This window comes from Lissotriton vulgaris, chromosome 10 (genome assembly GCF_964263255.1).
Source record: "Lissotriton vulgaris chromosome 10, aLisVul1.2, whole genome shotgun sequence".
NCBI lineage: Eukaryota > Metazoa > Chordata > Amphibia > Caudata > Salamandridae > Lissotriton > Lissotriton vulgaris.
In genome coordinates, this window is record NC_141698.1 from 725,385,066 (window position 1) to 725,405,758 (window position 20,693).

Sequence of the window (20,693 nt, forward strand, 5' to 3'; positions counted from 1 at the left end):
GGATGCGCACTGTCTGTCCTAACTCAATCAATTGGTCCTAAGCAGCGCCCTTGTGCCTACTTCTCCGCCACTCTTGATCCTGTAGCCAGAGCTTTGCCTGCCTGCCTTCGAGCAGTAGCCGCCGCTGCTGTCTCTATCCGTCAGAGCGAGGGAATTGTACTTTCCAACTCTCTCACAGTGCTAGTACCCCATGCAGTCGACACCCTCTTGAACCAGACCAAAACCCAACACCTGACTAGCGCACGACTGACAGGGTATGAACTGACGCTACTTGCACCCCACATCACACTAAAAAGATGCACGACTTTGAATCCTGCCACATTGTTACCCCTGCTTGAAAATGACCCCGACATTCCTCCCATCCACGACTGTGTGACCCTCACGGACGAACAAACTAGGAGTAGGGTTGACCTCCGAGACACTGCTTTTCCTGACCCCGATGGAGAGCTATGGGTAGACGGCTCATGCATCAAACTCCCAGATGGCACCACCTCAGCTGCCTATGCAGTAACGACAGCCCGAACAGTAGTTGAGACAGCCTGCATCACACAACGATCTGCCCAGGCAGCAGAGCTGATAGCCCTCACCCGAGCATGCATCATAGCCGCAGGGACCACCACGAACGTATATACGGACAGCCAGTATGCCTTCGGAGTGGTCCACCATTTTGGGCTCCTGTGGAGGGAGAGGGGATTCCTGACGTCCCACGGCACCCCGATCCTCCACGGAGATTTAGTCTCCGCTCTGATTGAAGCAGTTCTCCTCCCCAAACGATTAGCGGTGATAAAATGTCAAGCACACAAAAGGGTGACAGACTTAGTCGGACAAGGGAATGCGTTGGCCGACATCACTGCACGAACCACAGCTGAGAATAGGACGGTGACGCGCATGTACATGACCAGGTCACAAGCAGAAACATGGAGTGACACAAGGATAATGATCAGAGACATACAATCGGCCAGCACCCCTCACGAGCTGACTAAGTGGGCAAGGGTGGGTTTGAAGGATGAGGAGGGCTGTTGGCGAACGAAGGATGCCAGCAAATGGTTGCTGCCCGACTCATATCTGATTCCCATACTGACAATGGCTCACTCCCCCGCACACATAGGATCTGCACCCATGATCGAACTCATTTCCAAAGTCTGGCATAACGACAAAATCCCTGACTCAGCCAGACGTCTAGTTCAGCAGTGCCTTATCTGCCTGCAACACAACCCCGGGAAAGGAACTGTAGTGCCCCGGGGAGGGTTTGGGACCCCCAATCACCCCTTTGAGGTCCTTCAGATGGATTACATCCAACTAGAGAGATGCCAAAACCTGAAGTATGTACTAGTCATTGTATGTGCTTTCAGTAAATGGGTAGAGGCCTATCCAACCCGTGACAACACTGCCATGACTACTGCCAAAGTACTACTGAAAGAATTCTTCCCTCGCTATGGCCTTTGCCGAATTCTATGGAGCGACAATGGCCCCCACTTCATAGCTGAGGTCATCCAACTAATCCTAAAGGGGTTGGGGGTGAAGCAACGATTCCATGCGGTCTTCCACCCCCAATCCGCTGGTCTAGTGGAACGCCATAATGCCACACTGAAGCTGAAACTGGCAAAAATAGTGGCCACCACTGGACTTAACTGGCCGGATGCCCTCCCACTGGCCTTTTTATCGATGCGCTCCACTCCCACCAAGCACCATCTGACCCCCTACGAGGTCGTGTTTGGGCGACCGATGAATCTCTGGACTGCTCCCAAACCGACCTCCATTCATGACGTCCCGGACGTCCTACTGTCTGATTATTTGTGCAAGTTAACTAAAACGTTGTCTGTCATTCATCAACAGGTGCAGCAGGCCATCCCCGATGCTTCCAGGGGCCCCGGCCACGACATCCAACCGGGAGATTTCGTATTGATACGAAATTTCCAGCGAACCAAGAGTCTGGAACCTCGGTGGACGGGCCCCTGGCAAGTGCTGATCACCACCCGGACGGCACTCCGAGTGGAGGGGAAGAAGCACTGGCTGCACGCGCATCATTGCCGGAAGGTCTCTGCAAACCTGGCCACGACAGAAAACGTCAGCACCCAAGAAGAGCTCCTGAGCAAAGACCGACCGATATTGGACTGTTATCCCGATACTGAGGCACTCGAACTTGCAAAATTCTCTGATCCCACTGTGCCATCCAGAGAAGGGTATTTCCTGCGTCGAAAGGAGGGAGCTTCGGCTAAGTAGGCCACGGACTAAGTTAAATCTCAGAACGGTGACCTACACACAATCAAGGGTCGCCGGGAGAGAAGCTAAACGAAGTCTGTGGTTCTGCCCACTACCGAGCCCCTTGAAGGTGATGGAAGCGCCAAATAAGAAGATGATGGAAGCGCCAGATAAGAAGATGATGGAAGCAACGGGAAATACCCAGTATAGAAATCCAAAGACTGACAACCTGCACAAATCAAAGACAATTGCACTCTTCATTGTCTTCCTCTTCTGCCTCCTCCTCATGACCTCCTTCTAGATTCTGGAGGAAAGCACACCGGCTCATGAGACATTGCTACCTACTGCACAGCCAACACCCCTGAAAGAGCATCACCTAATCTCTCTGTCGCCTCAGCTCCGAGAAAGGCGCAGGGAATTCTGGAACAATTCCTTCGTGCAACTGTTGCACCAACACAACCTTGCTGCAAATGCTACGAACTGTTGGATCTGCGGGTTGCTCCCGCATGCCACTGGACACTCCATCCCCTTCATCCCTTCACCCTTCTCAGTTCACGGCTCTTGCCTCGCCTGGTTGATCCTCATGCAAGAGAGCCACAGGGACAACGCCACCTCCAGCCGGACAGTGTCACACTTCTACTCTGGGTTCTGGCTGAACAAAACAGGAAAGACCCCAGCTGCCCTGTGTCCTGCGCTCGCAGGCGCCACCTTCATCAAAGACATTCCAGCCAAAGAACGAGTCGAAGTACAGGTGCTCCACAATCCAGCCAGAACCACCTTCACTCATCTGCAAAAACAAACTACCGCCACTTTAACTGTGGCCCTGTCTGTTATCAATGTCACAGGTCTCGTGTGTCTCGAAGGCCAGGGAACGCAGCTGGTGGGTTACAGCGCCTGCGGAATCACCAGAACATTGGACTCAGCTGAACCCCCTTCTTTTGTTGCTTCTCCGAATATGTACTTTGTGTGTGGCACCAAGGCTTACACCTGGCTCCCGAGAGGTTGAAAGGGCACCTGTTATATTGCCTTCGTTCTTCCACCCACATATGTAGCCCCTGCCAACCACCACCGGCAGAGGCGTGCGGACGACCTTGGACAAGCCGACTCCACCGGAGCACAGTTCCTGGATGCAGCAAAGGGACTTGTTCCTCTGTGGGGCCCAATGGCAAACAGCCGTGCTATCCGACACCTGACCCAGGCAGTAGAAACAACGATCAACATCACGGCTGGTATCCTCGCCAACAACACTGCGGAGCTTCAGGCGGTCCGCCTTGTGACCCTTCAAAATCGACTCGTCCTAGACGTGGTCCTAGCCGACCGAGGAGGAGCATGCCGCATCATCGGATCCAGCTGCTGCACCTACGTGCCAGACAACTCGCCTTCAGTCTACAAAGCCATCGAACACCTCCACAGACTTTCCTCGGAGGTTCACCAAGAACAGGAAGGATGGTCGCTTGGGAGCTGGTTTTGGGACACTTTGAAAAATTGGGGTTGGAAGTTGTTTTCCTTCGTGCTGGTACCTGTTGTGATATTATGTGGGTGTTGCTTAGGTATCCAATGTCTGCCACCTTTGTTCGGCCTTGTTTCTAACTGTATGTGCCCAAAGACTTTGGACTTCCGAAATGAGCACATGAGCCCCCTCTATGAAGTAGAAATACGTGGCCTTATGGGGATAAATTCAAACTGACAAGTTGGCGAGACATGTTAAAAGGGAGGACTGTGGAATTTTAGTTTGCGATCTGAACATCATCTGCGCCAGCTTGTCACCTATGTACTACGTGCACGGCAGCCATTTTAGATATCATGGTCTCCCTGTCCACGATCGATCGCCAGCGCGCCCCTCTGACCCAGCAAGCATCCTCCGCGCACCCTGGCTCCCCCTCCCTCCTCCTTAGGAGCATGACCCTTCTGCATGACCCTGTCCTTGGGAGTCACGCCAGCGCCTGACCATCACCTCCTCTCCTCCCATGAATGCCCCTCTGTTGATAAACCTCCCCTCTGCGCTGGATTGTCCACGCAGCATGAATACCACTCCATTGATGGCCCCTCACCCCGTGTCCGACTGCCCACACAGGTCCGAGGCCACTGCCTAAGCCGGGAGATATCATTTACTGCCCCTTATTGTATAAGGTCGCTCTCCTTCAAAGGACCCTCTATTGATCCAGGCCTCCCCACCCCCTGTGATATGATCAGGCGCACACATCCTAAGACTCGACGGAACACTCAGCTGCGTGATGACCCCCTCCTCTTATCAGCAGGTTGAGGACCTCTATTGTGAAGGTATATGGGGGTGGGATTAACACGAGGATTACGGGGATGTCTTTTTCTTGCTTTACAAAGTTCTGATTGTAATAAAGGAAGGTCACATGCCATAAACCAGTGTATAAGAGGCCAGGCCTCCGAGAGGCTGTTAGAGCACCTCGAGACGATACCTTGCTGTCTGATCTGATGTGTTCTGCTCCGTCGGAATAAACTTCTGTTTCCTGCCTTCTGGTCTCCGGCGCCTGCCTCATTGCTTGGTAAACTTGAATGGTACAAGGGCGGTTAGCGCCGGGCAAATCTTGAGAAAGGTCCTAGCCCTACCTTTTTCTACACCCCCGACCTTGAAACTGAGCATGCTCTGATGCTTTGCCAGTGAGAAATATCAATAACCCACCGAAAATGTAGCTTTACTAATAGGCGACATTAAAAGTATTTGATTTCCTATATATTTGTCAGCAGAAAGTCACTTACTGTATTATAACCAAGAAACCATTGAAGAACAGTTTTCATTGATGTTAAATTACAATTTATTTTATTAATGTTTGTCAGCCTAATTAAACATAATTACTCTATTGAATATGTGTACACTATTAATGGGTGCTATTATTTGATAGACTGCTCGTAAAATAAAAACACCAACATAGTAGTATTGTGCACGCATAATTATTGACATCATTTTTCAAACAATAAAAGCCTAGTGAGTTGACATTGGCATATTGGATGACATTTAATGTCATAATTTACTTTCTTTCGAAATACAATTATCTGTAAGTTTAACTTAAGTTCGAAATGATGACTGATAATTACAGTGCAAATGCAGTGTCCCACACCAATGTTATTTTTCTGCACAGTGCTTTCTAACGTGATTTGGTACAATAGAGGCGCGGTTGTTGTAATTTACCTTTGACATTATTAGAATGAAGGTGCATGGTAATGACAAAACCATAACCAAATTTTTGAAAGTGCTGTTATGTCACTGAGTTGTTTTTGCTGGTACCTCAAAAAAACGGGGCCTTTAGGGGTATTGTGCAGGGACATGTAACTAAGTGGCTCTATGTGCTAAATCTAGACTAGGAATAAGACATCCAGGATGTGGAGGCCGGGGAGAATGTATCTGATAGGTCACAGAGAGGGGTCAAGATGGTAGAGATAAGCGAATTTTGTTCATTTCGTTATTTAACATTGTGTACTTTATATGCAGCACACTATTCTCAAGGCTAGAATGCTACATGGAGGAGTCACAAGTTACAAAACTGCATGCCAGAGTTGGCTCGAACGGGTGAGTATTTATGAAACAGAGACCAAGGTATAGATGGCTTTCCTGCCCAGTGATGCAAAGCATTGCAAGGTCCTTATGGAATTCTGGAGTTTGTGCTCAATTAGCCAAGAGTATCATTCTGTAGGACACTTGTTCAATGTTTTCAGGTATGAGCAGAATAAGAATTACCTTGAAAAGGATTAATTAAAAGGACACATATGGTTTGATTAGTCACTCAACAAAGGCATACCCTCTCTGAATCAGAGTGAGGATAGAATGAGGTGGTTGGAATCACACTTCCCTAACAGCATTGAGTTGGAGTTCTGGACTTTTTGGTTCCGTCCAGAGGTGTCAGGGATAACACCCGAAGACCCCGGAGTTCTACCTGTCTCGGTGCACAAATAAACAGAAACACGGGCTTCTCGATGGGGGCGTCAAAGACCAAAGGTTTATTACTGCAGGGACACAGAAGTCACAGAAACTACACACGGGCAGTATCTAGGAGCCTGTTCGATTTGTACAAAGAGGGTTGCTCCTTATATACTAAATATTAGGCTTCGGGCAAATTCTTTTACATGTTAGTACATTCCTAAACCTTTGTGTTCTAAACAATAAATATTTGGCGTTGCACAGGAATCGTCAACAATATCTGATGTCAAAACATTACGAACGAGGGGTTCCCACTATTCCATCATAATCCCATGTCAACTTTTCATTCAAGAGCCGGACCGCCTCATCGTAAATTTCGTTACCTCCCCCTAATAAAGGCCCAGAAGGAAAGGAGCAGAGCCAGGTGCAGGAGATAATAAAGCAGGATAAGAGATGTTTGTGGGTCGTAAATGGGCAAGGCTACCAGCTTCGGCCGCCTAATCATGATCAGGCCAACGAACACGAGAACCAGTATAGCAGGACTGGCCTCAGGCAGAGGAGGCAGTTTCTGTCGAGTCATGTAGCCATGGCGTTTTCTGTCTTAAGGTGCACGTGTCACTAGAGAGGTGAATTGCCGGCCAAAGCCTACGTGTCCTTAATTGAAAATGAAGTAATCAGAGGTCATTGCGTGTCCATTGACTATGTGAGGGCAAGAAATACAAAATGGCTGCCGTAATCTAAGATGGATGCCATGGGTAGATCAGAAATGTGTTTGTAACAGGAGTACTCTTGCTCGTAGCATAGCGAAAACACCAGGATATGCTAAATGGATCATTTGCGGTTCACTGATACCAAAATTATGTATTTACGACAATGTTGAAAACACGGGTTCAAATCGTCACGGAACCTCAGACCCTCCTTTTGCCCTTACATAGGCAATTACTCAGTCTATGTCAGAATCTAACTCTATGCTCATCAGGTCAATGACATGTTGCTGTATCATCATCCTTTCTCGCGCCTTTTCTCCAAACGCAGGTGGTTTTCTGAAACAGGTTGCAGCACAGAGACTACACAAAGCGGGACCACATTGGATAATAAGGCAGCACGAGAACAGGAATGTTAGGATGACACCAATGACCATCAGAACCTTCCATCCCCACGCTGATAGCAGAGTCCAAAACCACTCCATTAATGACCAGTTTCCCTTGTCTACGTGTATAGAGTCGAAAATCTTGTGTAGTTTAGAGATCGCCTCATAGACAGTCGGAGCATTATTGGGAATAAAAACACAGCAGCTCGATTGGATCATTCTGCATACCCCACCTCGATCTGCAAGTATTACGTCTAGAACCATACGGTTCTGCAACGTCATGAGACGATCCGCCTGAAGCTCAGCTGTCAAGTTACTGAGGGCACCAGCAGTTTCGGTAATAGTAGATTCAACTACCCGTGTTAGCTGACGTAGATTTCTACTATTGGCCATAGGCCCCCAGAACGGAAGGAAACCTTTGAAGAAGTCTCCGGCTTCCTGACCAGCGGTATCTTCCTTGCTGAAGACACCTCTTGCTACTCTGGTCTTGTGATAATCTGAAGAAGCAGTGTACGTTGGAGGCAACAGTCGAGCAATATAACATGAACCTGAAAAGTCAGCAGGCAACCATGTATACGCTCTGTCTTGACAGATGAAGTAGGTACCCCTAGCAGTAAGAAAGGCAGGGGAAGAGTTGGACGGAAACACGTATGTCTCAACGCATTCACTCTTCCCTAGCTGAGCTCTCGGATTCCTCCCATTTCCCTGCAAACAGACTTGATCTCGGTGAGGTACGACCCAGACTGGAGTGGAGCTTTTACGCTTGCTTTCTCCCAAACTAAGGCGATACTCTGTAGAATTCCAACTCAAATATACCCGTAATTCATCTCTAGGGAAAGATGGAGTATTATTGACGTCTTTAATCATGTCAATAATCCCCTGGACTAAAGCTTTGTTGACAGAGTTGTATTTAGTGGAACGTGGTGGACGCGGAGGATAGGTCTCAAGGGCATAGACAAAAATGGTCTGAAAGGCCTGAAATGATCCATTATAGCTGAAAGGCAAGACTAGATAGGGAATGCCTTTATCCATAGTGTGGGGTATCAAGCCACACACCCAGCAGTTTGTAGTGTTAACTACCAGTTGGTGTTGGTGCAAGAGCTGTACAAATGTGTTATTAATAAATTCTGAGCGTCGAGCTTGTTTGTGTTCAGGAAACGAGTGAAAAGAATGCATAGAAGCAACAGTAGAAGACACAGGATCAAGGGGAGGTACTGTAGTTGTTAGCGGTGTAAGAATTAAATGCACACCAAAGACGATTCCACCCACCATCGTTATCAAAACAATCAAAAACGTAATGGCACGTTGCATTAGAAAGCATTTGCTGTGAAGAATTCTGTAAAGTCTATTTCTGCGAACATAAATTACATTCTCTCATTGCAGCTCAGGAAGCTCCATCTTCTACAATCCGCTCGCGACCACTGATGATGTGTACGTAGATGAAAATGCCTCTATCAGCCCTGGGAGTTCCCAGAACTAACAGAAAGATCGACCTAGTGTCTGACCCCCGCAGATTCAACTAGGCACACAGCCACGACCCTACGGCTACCCAGACGGCAAGGCAATTTTGAAACAACAAAACAATACAAAGTATTAGCAAACTTCCTGGCTGGAGGCAATGTATCAAAATTCAAATGTATAAAATAGGCAGTTTCCTGCTTTATTTGTCCATATTGCGAGATCGTAAATTGTATCTCAATTTTTCAGGAGCTGTTTGATCTGGAAACAGTGTATTTTCATCAGTTGTTGCAATGTTCAAGTTCGCAGATGGCAAAGTTTCTTCTGATGCAGAGGACAAATGTTCAGAATTCAAAGGAGCAGTTTCAGAAGGGGAGTCAAAGTTCGCTGTGTCAGTGATTAGCTGCATCGCTGAAAGGGATAAACCTGGGGATTTGTTCAGATTCAGAGGCACCGATTCCTTTCTTCACCCAGCCATCATAAGGAAGTGGCAGAGGCACACGCTTGACTTGTGTTGTATGGATCCAGTTCTTCCGTCCGGCCACACGAATAGCAGTTCTCGTCGCCAATAACATCTGGAAGGGGCCAACGAATCTGGGTTGGAGATTTTTCGTCCGGGCAAAATTACGAATGACCACTTGGTCACCTGGTTTCAGCTGATGACCTGGACTCTCCGGTGGCTTTGGCAATGCATCGAAAACCTGTTGGTGAATAAGACTCAATTTAGCAGTCAAGTCGAAAAGATAATCAATTAACATTGGGTATTCCAGCTGTTTAAATTCCTTCGGTCTAGGTACTCCCCAAACATTGGCAGGACGACCAAATACTATTTCGTATGGACTAAGCCCTATTTTAGAATGCACTGTCGCTCTTGTGGATAGCAAAGCCAAAGGTAGTGCATCTGGCCAGGACAAACCCGTGGATGCTTGTATCTTAGCAAGTTTCAGTTTGAGGGTGCCATTGTAACCCTCAACTAAACCAGCAGACTGGGGATGATTCGCACTGTGGAACTTTTGTTTGATCCCTAAGCCGGCACACACACTCTGCATAACTTTCCCTACGAACTCACTTCCATTATCTGACCATACAATCCGTGGCATGCCATACCTGGGGAAGTATTCTTTGAGAAGAATTTTGGCAGTAGACAAAGCAGTGTTGTCCTTTAGTGGATATGCTTCGATCCATCTGGAAAAAGCACAGACTACCACTAGGACGTACTTTAGATTGTTACAACGATCCATGTGAATGAAGTCTAACTGAATCACTTCAAAAGGGCAAGAAGGAGGAGCGAAGTGACCAGCGGGTGTGGGGATTCCCTTGCCAGGATTATGCATCAGGCATACCATACAATTTTTCACCACTCTCTCTGCACACTTACTAATCCCATCATTCTTCCAGACTGGAGCCAACATCTTACAAATCCCTTTAGAACTGATGTGCGCTGCTCCATGCGCCATCGTTACTACTGCAAGCACGTACGCATCAGGCAACATCCAACGCTGTTGCTCCGACAGATCAATCCAACATCCACTCGAGTCCAATTTACCCGTGCTTTCTTTCAATGCAAGCTTTTCCTCCTCAGTCGCTTCTTTCTGAATTTCTTTCACACTTTCCACTGTGTCCTCACACATTCCAGATTCAGAAATCCACCTTGCAGACGTAGCAACATACATTCTACTCATCATATTTCTAGCTGTCTGTTTAGCGGTCTCATCAGCAAAAGCATTCCCACGACCAACATCATCCGTGATTGCTTTATGAGCACTGCATTTTACAATCGCAACTTCAGTCGGCAAGGTTAGAGATTCCAACAAGTCGTTAACTAGCTGACCATGTTGAATCTTAGTCCCATGGGACGTAATAAAACCTCTCTCTTTCCACAAACGGCCAAAACTATGGGCCACGCCGAACGCGTACTGACTATCTGTGAACACATTCACTCTCTTTCCCTTAGCTAAAACACATGCTCTCGTTAGTGCAATTAATTCCGCAGCTTGGGCAGAATTCTGACTCACTCTCGCAGTCTCCACAATCGTACTCAAAGTCGTTACTGCGTAAGCAGCAGTCACATCACCATTCTCCAACTTAAAACACGACCCATCAACATACAACGTGCCATCTGGATCTGACAATGGAGTTTCTTTTAAATCAATTCGTCCTTTTGTCTCTTCCTCGGTTCTGAAACAGCAATCATGTGGTTCAGAATCACTCGACTCCTGATTAGTCGGCAACAATGTTGCTGGATTCAATACATTGCATCTTTTGATCTGAATATGACTCGCTAACAGTGTCAGCTCATAGCCTGATAATCTAGCACTGGTAAGGTGTTGCGTCTTGGTTCGGTTCATGAGTGTATCCACAGCATGAGGAACCATGACCACTAGCATGTTGTTCATCACCAAACCAGCAGATTGTCGAATGGAAGCTGCAGCTGCTGCTGTAGCTCTCAAACAACTAGGCAATGCTCTAGCTACCGGATCTAATGTTGATGAAAAATACGCACAAGGGCGTTGTTTATCACCAAATCTCTGTGTCAGAACACTCAACGCGCAACCTTCTCTCTCGTGAACATAGAGCGTGAATGGCTTACTGTAATCGGGTGTACCCAACACAGGAGCTGAACATAATGCATTTCGTAACTCAGAAAAACTCTCCTGACATTCAGCAGACCATGGCACCGAACTCGGAACACCTTTCCCAGTCAAAGCTACCAATGGTTTTGCCAAAAGGGAAAAATTTGGGATCCACTGCCTACAGTACGAGGTAATACCTAAAAAGGCACGTACTTCTCTCTGTGTGCGGGGAACATTCATCTGAATAATTGCTTTTATTCTCTCTGGGGTCAACTTCCTTCCCTCCTTTGACAAGAGATGACCTAGGTAGGTCACTTCTTGGCAACAGTATTGCATTTTCGAAGGTGACACCTTGTGATTCAAACTAGACAAATGATGCAATAAGGAAATTGTAGCTGCTTTGCAAGTTTCCTTGTCATCGGCAGCCACTAGAAGATCATCTACATATTGCACTAGGGCAGAACCAGGAGGAAGTACAAAGGAATCTAACTGACTTTTTAATGCCTGACTGTAGATGGATGGACTCTCACAATAGCCTTGTGGAGCACGTTTAAACCTGAAGCTTCGACCTCCTAGAGAAAAGCCGAAAATATCTCTGCTTTCTTCGGCTATCGGAATGCTGAAAAAGGCATTCTTCAAGTCGATAACTGAAAACCATGTGGCTGTAGCAGGAATCAACGTTAACAATGCAGTAATGTCTGGAACCACAGGAAACTGCGGAACCACAATTTTATTAACCTCCCTAAGATCGATTACAAACCTATACACTGGAGGCTTTGAAGGATCAGTACGTTTCAAAATTGGTAATACAGGACTGTTACAGACATTTCCTCTAGTTTCTTCAACCACGCCTTTTTTAATCAAATGTTCCACAATCAATAAAAGTGCTCGTTCACCTTCACTAGAAATCTTGTATTGTGGAATTCGTGGAAATTTGACATTTGCTTTCAAAGTGACTACATATGGTGGAATTTCCAAAAGGCCTACATCGTTAGGACCAGTCGCCCAAAGAGTATCAGGGAGTGAACGCAGCTCTGGCGGGAGTGCATCCATTGACAAGTACATCGGAGAGGTGATTCTTTTACCCAATGTAAGCTGTACTCCTGACGGAGAACAGTACAGTGTCGCGTACAGGCGTTTTAACAAGTCTAAACCAAGCAGATTTTCATTACAACCGGTCGTCAAAATCAAGGGTGCTTTCAATTGACGCGGTCCAACAGAAATAGACAAAGGACCAGATACGGGGTTGTAAACAGGGGCGCCTGAAAAACCTACTGAAACATTTGTTAAGCCGGACAAAGGTGCGCCAGGGAGTTTTGCATGAATGATAGAACTTTTTGCTGCACCAGTATCCAACAGAAATGGTTCGACTACACCTGATGTTGCTACTGCGACATAAGGCCCACTCTGATCCACTGGAACTGATACTACTCCCTCTCTTTGTCCATGGCTGTCCTAGTACTCACTCTGTTGAAATCCCTCATCAACTTCACAATAGTCTTCAACATGATACTGTTGAGATCTATTTTGTTGGGCAGACTGTCCATTTCGCTGATCAAAATGATTAGAAGGGCGATCATTCGTTTGTGGAGGCATAGCACCTCGTCCTCGACCTCTAGAATTTTGCATGGAACCACCACGACCTCTCTGAGCTGCTGAAGCATTATTCTGCGCTAAGACTGGACAGTCATTCTTATAATGACCTTCCTTTTTACAGTACGCACACTGGTTCCACTGATATTGCGGCCTCGGCGAACTATAATCTGTCCTTTGATATGACCCTTGCTGTGTATTAGTCTGATTCGTGCGAGGCGGATATGCTTGCTGTAAAAGAACTTTAGTTTTTAAGTCTTTCGTCTTCTTTTCTGACTTTTCCTTCTCTTCTTTATCCCTATTTTCATAATACTGTGCGGTTGCAAGTATTTGCGCAGTTGTAGAGACAGCCCACGCACTCTCGGAATCTTTCAATTTATTACTGAGCTCTGGTAGCAGATTGTGTACAAATTTATCGACAAACAGTCTCTGTCCTCCTTCTGTGCTCATATCCTGACCACTGTGATCTACAAAAGTCTCTTCGAACCTTGTGAAAAAGTCGGAGACACTTTCGTCTTTCTTCTGCCTGCATGCGGACAACTTGTCCCAGTTAACGCGCAATGCTGGCATCAGAGTCTTCATCAATTCAATTATTTTCCCAGGAAGATCAGCAATTAGAGGTTCGGGTTTCGAACCACCTATTTGTTGACCGTCTGCTGCAATTATGGCTGCCCAATCACCACCTAGGGCAACGGGATGATTCTCTTTACGAATTTTAGCCCAAATCGGTTGCGGAACTACATTCCCAAATAAAATGTCAATGTCCGCTAAGTTCATCACGCAAGCCTCAACTGTCTGTGCTAACTCTTTATAGTATCCGGCAGGATTTTTACGCGGATCTGGCAAGGCCTGTTTCACTGCCAACACTTCGGCTCGCTTCCACGGAATGTGTATCCACACTCTCTGGAATTGCGCCGGAGTGGCTGCAATACCACGGTTCGCATCAGCTGGCACAGCTTCGCGCCAAATTGGAGGAACCTCCCTCATTGGATATTGGCGATTCTGCTTCGCACTATGTTTCTCTAACTCTCTCGGTGAACGAAGGGATGGATCATTCCTATAGCTTAAAATCAGTTCCATCGCTTCCTTAATATTTTGACCAACTATCGTACCAGCAGCAAACTCTTTCTGAACATTAATTAATTCTTCTAAATTTGATTCAGAGTCATCTTCTTCCAATTCCTCACGTAAAAGGGAGCACATCTCATCGAACACATATCGTTGTGTCGGTTCATTCCATTGCATAAATGTATCTAATACATCTCTAGTACTATATCTCCTACTTTTTGAAATCCATCTAAGAGCTGTGGAATCTAATATTCCCCGTTCCTCAGAACTGGGAAGCTGACTACGTCTCTGTACAGAGTCAGAGGCAGGAGTCTTAATTAAAGTATTATAGAAGGGAGACAGAATATTAGAGACGGAATCAGTGATTCTCCGACGAACAGAAAGTGGAGTCATAATACTAGCAGAAGTACAAAATACAGTAGCAGTTGGAACAGATAGAACAGGAACAGTAGGAGTATCAGGCAAAGTAGCTTGTGAAACAGCAGGCGTAAGTGATGCAGGTATAGGCAAAGAAGCCGGCAACCCTGGAAGAGGGGGTGCCGGAGGAACATTAACATTGACCACAGGAGGTACAGGAGCTTGATTCAAGGGGGCAGGAGCAAGAATACCAGGTTGTCCAGCAACCGGTAATTGAACATTCGGTAAAGGTGGAGCCGTAGCACCCTGTGCATACGGTGGGGGTGACCTTAACAAGTAAGACAACAGAGGATCATTTTCGGGGTCCTCTACTATCTTAGTTGTACTCGATGGCAAGGCAGGATAGCACTTGTCTATCTCTAAATTACGCTCTCTAGTAGCCACCTCCATTGCTTTCTCAGACTCGTTGAGTTGCAGCTGCTTAGCAGACTGTTCTAAAGTCAACTCTTGCTCTTTCTGTTCTTTCTTCAACTTCTTAATTTCTCTCTGTTTAGATTCTTTTCGCCAATAACGGAAAGAATCAAACATTGCCGGCCGGGCTTTCTTCTTAAACAATTTCACTTCCAAATTATCAAGAACTTCGGGTTCAAAACTACCATGCAATGGCCAACTAAGGACACCGTCTTTCTCCGTATATCGGACCCACACTTCATTATAAGATATAGGACCCACACCGTGCTTACAGTAAAGATCATATAGAGGAGTTCCAATCGGAGGAACCAGACATGAGTCCTCCAACCGGGAATCACTGTTGCAACCAAAACACGACAACATACAATTTTTCCGACTTACCATTTTATAATCCGGAACACAGAACAAACGAAAACACAAACAAAAATGTGCACTCGAACCAAGAACTTAGGCCTACCAAAGCGAACAAATGTATCGATACCCAAACTAAACCAAAAGACTATCGTAACCAGAACAACCAGTGATAATCTTACGAAACCAAACCAAACCAAGAACTAAAAGGATTATCCAAACAGGAGCAACCCTTACGAAGTAACCAACTAGCAACCACTACTTAATACTTAACTGAGGCACTGAAGACGTCACCAAGGAGAAACCCGTCACGTCTCACCGAACTAAGGACTGCACCTTGGGTCCAAGACAGGGCGACGGTCAAGGCAACGGACCACTGCAGCCGTCCTGAACGGGAACTCTCGTGGAAGAGAACGTCGGGCCACTTTTGCGATATGCCGGGATCGATGAAGTGGGGCGCCTCCCTCAGGAATCTTCACACAAAGCTTCTCGAACTCTTCAGGCTTTTGGACCGGTACCGAATGACGTCGGCCCACGGTGGGCGCCAATTGGAGTTCTGGACTTTTTGGTTCCGTCCAGAGGTGTCAGGGATAACACCCGAAGACCCCGGAGTTCTACCTGTCTCGGTGCACAAATAAACAGAAACCCGGGCTTCTCGATGGTGGCGTCAAAGACCAAAGGTTTATTACTGCAGGGACACAGAAGTCACAGAAACTACACACGGGCAGTATCTAGGAGCCTGTTCGATTTGTACAAAGAGGGTTGCTCCTTATATACTAAATATTAGGCTTCGGGCAAATTCTTTTACATGTTAGTACATTCCTAAACCTTTGTTTTTCTAAACAATAAATATTTGGCGTTGCACAGGAATCGTCAACAATATCTGATGTCAAAACATTACGAACGAGGGGTTCCCACTATTCCATCATAATCCCATGTCAACTTTTCATTCAAGAGCCGGACCGCCTCATCGTAAATTTCGTTACCTCCCCCTAATAAAGGCCCAGAAGGAAAGGAGCAGAGCCAGGTGCAGGAGATAGAAAAGCAGGATAAGAGATGTTTGTGGGTCGTAAATGGGCAAGGCTACCAGCTTCGGCCGCCTAATCATGATCAGGCCAACGAACACGAGAACCAGTATAGCAGGACTGGCCTCAGGCAGAGGAGGCAGTTTCTGTCGAGTCATGTAGCCATGGCGTTTTCTGTCTTAAGGTGCACGTGTCACTAGAGAGGTGAATTGCCGGCCAAAGCCTACGTGTCCTTAATTGAAATGAAGTAATCAGAGGTCATTGCGTGTCCATTGACTATGTGAGGGCAAGAAATACAAAATGGCTGCCGTAATCTAAGATGGATGCCATGGGTAGATCAGAAATGTGTTTGTAACAGGAGTACTCTTGCTCGTAGCATAGCGAAAATGCCAGGATATGCTAAATGGATCATTTGCGGTTCACTGATACCAAAATTATGTATTTACGACAATGTTGAAAACACGGGTTCAAATCGTCACGGAACCTCAGAGTGACGGTTGTATGATGACACAACGCATGTCTGAACAACGCATTCCTGTACCAGGCAGTCTCAACCATGAAAGCATCGTTACCACTCATGCCTTTACTACGCGATTTTGTGGTTAAAACCATGATGGATAAAGAGACGTATGCTAAAGGTCATACCCCGGCTCCCTGCCCTGGTTACCGCCCCTTTTCCCCCTGCCTTGCCCTGAGTCCCAAAAATTAACCCCATGCCCACAAAACTACCATGACCCCAGCCTCCCCCGCCCTAAGCCCTAAAAACTGTCCCCAACATTCCTAAAGAACCCCGACCAAGCCCTCCTGACCTGAGGCCTAAAACTGTCCCATTCTGTAAACTGCCCCTTTTCCACCCTGCCCTGAACCCTAAAAATTAACCTCACACCTCAAAAAGTACCCCAACCCCAGCCTCCCCCGCCCTGAGCCCTCGAAACTGTCCCCTACATTCCTAAAGTAATGTGACCCAGCAGCCCCCTGCTGTGAGGCCTAAAACTGCCCCAGCCCTTAAAATTGTCCCTGTGCCTGCACCACCCTGATGCCTAAAAACTGTCCCCACGCACTAAAAACGACCCCAGCCTCCCACCTTGAGCTCTAAAAACTGTCCCCTATACCTGCAAAGTACCCCGACCCAGGTCCCCGACCCCTAAAACTGCTCCCTGTCCAATAAACAACCCAACACCCTCCCAAGCCCTAAAAACTAACCCATCCCAGAAAACTACCGCCCCATCACCCCCATAAGACCTGGCCCCAGGCCCATTTACCTCAGAGTGTCGTCCCACGATCCTTCCTCTTCCTGTGCCTGGCTATCCACTCCGCAACTAGACCTCACATTGCCTTAACCACGCATATGTGTTGTGAAGGCATTTACGTGGTTAACACATGCGTGGATCGGCTGGCGGGGAAACGGCACTCTTGGCTGAGCCCGCGTTGTTAAGGTCATTTCCCTTGATTGGCAGACTTGCCTAGGGTTTTACTACTTCATATTGACACCAACAATATTGTGATACAAGAATATCAAGGGTAAAATTATCGAAAGGTAAGTGCATGTAGGGAAGTATAGATGTGCTATTCCTAAACCTACATCTACAAGCCATAAGATATATGTACCAGGTAGGTAAAGAAAATCTAGACTTCCTTACCTGTTGGTTTTCCTTTTTAAATGTTGTCCTTGATATTCTACCCCCTGATATTGTGCGTACGACATTGAGGGTGCCCACTCTTGCCTGGACATTATTTGCCCGGGCATAGTCAACAACAGAAATGGAGTTGTCTACTGTTTTGGATTAAATGTCTGGGGGCTAATGATGAAATCATATGCTTGCGCAAACAGCCTCCAAGCTCTTTACAGTGCTTCAGGCATATTTTAGTATTACAGAAGGTGCTCCAGACCCTTGTGCGTCCTTCTCTATAATACAAAATGCACAAGTGGACACACAGGGCTCGATTACGAGTTTCGGTGGTCCGAGGGCCGGCGGTACTCCACCAATATGCCCCGCACCGACGAGACAACACGCTGGCCACCCGCCAGATTACAAGTTATTTGTAGTCTGGTGGATAGGCGGGGTGGCATTCCCATGGTGGTTCCTCTTTCAAAGGCTGCGGTGCCTTTGAAAAAGGCACCGCAATGGGAACGCTTCACAAGGTTCCTGCACAGCATGGACTGAAAAGTCCATGCTGTGCAGGAACTCTTATGCATGCAGACAGCGGGGCACATGTTATGCCCCCGTGTGCATGCATAAGTGGAGGAGGCTTTGTTTCTTCTCCGCCAGGGTTGACATGGAGGAGGAACCTCCATGTCACTGCCAGCGGAGAGGAAACTCATAATATGCTTGGCGGGACCACGGCGGTCCCACCAAGCGTATTGTGGCCTCTGACTGCTGCGCCACCTCCATGGAACAGTAATTCCCTGGCGATGTAGATGGTCCTAGGGCTGTCTGACCGTCCAACTCATAATGGGGTGGTCGGACCGCCCGTGGGCCAGTGGCTGGACCGCCACCATGAATCTGGCGGTCCATGGACAGCCGGACTTGTAGTCAGGCCCACAGTGTGTAGAGGGTGTCCCTTATGTGCATGGGAATTCATCACATCAATGAGAACAGTGCTCATGCAGCAAAATGTCTGCATTGTTAAAAAATGGGAAATGTGTGTGTGAAACTGCCTGCAGTCTATGTGCATATGTTAATCTACAGTCATGTTACTCTGGATTGATGGAAAGAAATCAACGTGGAATACATTTAATTGTAAGAACAAACACAACGTTATTGCCTACAGTGATTCTGTTTTATGATACAGTTTATTGATCATCGGCTGAACTTTCACTGGAATGTGGTTGGTGTCATGGTGACAAAAAAGTCTACTACGAAACAGGATATATCCCCTGGAACCGCAAATTGATGGATAACGTTTAGATATGGCCAACCTAGCTCAGATAGGGTTGTATTCACACTTGATGAGCAAATTCATCAATTTAACTTAATATTAAAAACATTTCTGGAACTACACAATTGCTAAAGTGTTCGGTTCTAATTAATATTTCCATTGTATAGCTCAAATGGATGTGCTTTCCCTTTGTTTCCTATGAGACTTCCATACTGCACAGATATACACTTGCCTTGGGCTGAGAGGGACCCAATCAATTTTAAGGGCCCCTGAAGGTTGTCCCCATTCCACGCCCCTGCAGATGTGGTCCAATGTTGGAGAGCCAACCATGTCAAAACGGGATATGCAGAACATAGACACAGAGATTCCCCTTTCATCGCACATTTTCTGCTCCCCTCTGGTAAATGTTGATTCAAGTGCGCACATTCGTAAGAGGACTACTAGAGTCCAATCTCAGAGAACTGGGGTGTCTGGTCACTGTAACTCAGAGTCCTGGCCACCTACCAGGAGCAGTGCTGACATAAATATTGGCATGCCAACCTTTCATTCTATGATCCAGTTTTATCGTACAGTTTGCTCCACAATAGTGTATTTTAAGACACTTTTACCTCTACATATTGTGAAACATTAAACTCTGTACTTCAACCAACTCCATTGCACAGCAAACTAAACAATGGTTCCCAGGGGGGAAGCTAATAGCCTATACTTCCTAGGCAAACAATCACAAAGTGGTAAAGTCAAACATCAAAGTTTTGAAAAAGACCTATCATTAAGTTGTTCAACACATATTTACTTTTATGCACATATATGTGCAAACATTAAAAACGAAAAACAAAACAAAAAAACAAACAAAAGAATATATATATATATATATATATATATATATATATATATATATATATATATATATATATATATATATATATATATATATATATATTCCACATTTGTAAAGCGCACAATCACCCGTAAGGGTCTCTAGGCTATATACCTTGATCATATCTCATCCAGAATATGCACGTCTGTACAGAGAACACATGCAGTTGGTGCTCCAACTGAACGGCGCAGTCGAAGTGACGAGTGGAAATTTGTGAACAAATGTGTGCAACATTACAATAAACGACAGCATGTTGACTTAAAAACATAAGACTTTGTCAGAACATGGGCTAAAGATTACCATATACGTTCCCACTTTAGCAAAACATTTATTTAGAGTCAACTTTTATATACGTTGACCTTTTGACCCCTAAATGAACACTTGGCTCAGGGTCTTCAACAGGACCATACTGGTGGACAGCCTACAAAGAAAATCAAGTATATAGACTTCTTGGTATACACATTGATTTATGAGAATCCGCCGACCAATGTAGCCAAATAATTGGTTCCTTACCATATGGAATAAATGCGCAGCAGCCGTCTCATGCTAAATCCCAGGACGTGGTCATTTAGGGGTAAGAATGTGCTGTTGGTTAACTTTTGCAGATGGGAACACGCAGACATGTCTGTGCACATGCAGGAGAATGAAACTTGCAGCCCCTGGTGGGTTTGTATGATGTGTGGAAAGAGAGCTTGCTTTTCCCTTGCTACAGCCCCCAGTGTCTTATCCATCTCCTTCTTCTTACTTGCTGCCTCTGTTGCCTCCTTTCAATTGCACTCCTGTTCATGGTTTAGCAAGTGCATTCTCCTATTGAGTTAAGGGAATATTTACAAAGGCCTTTGGAATATGTAGAACCATT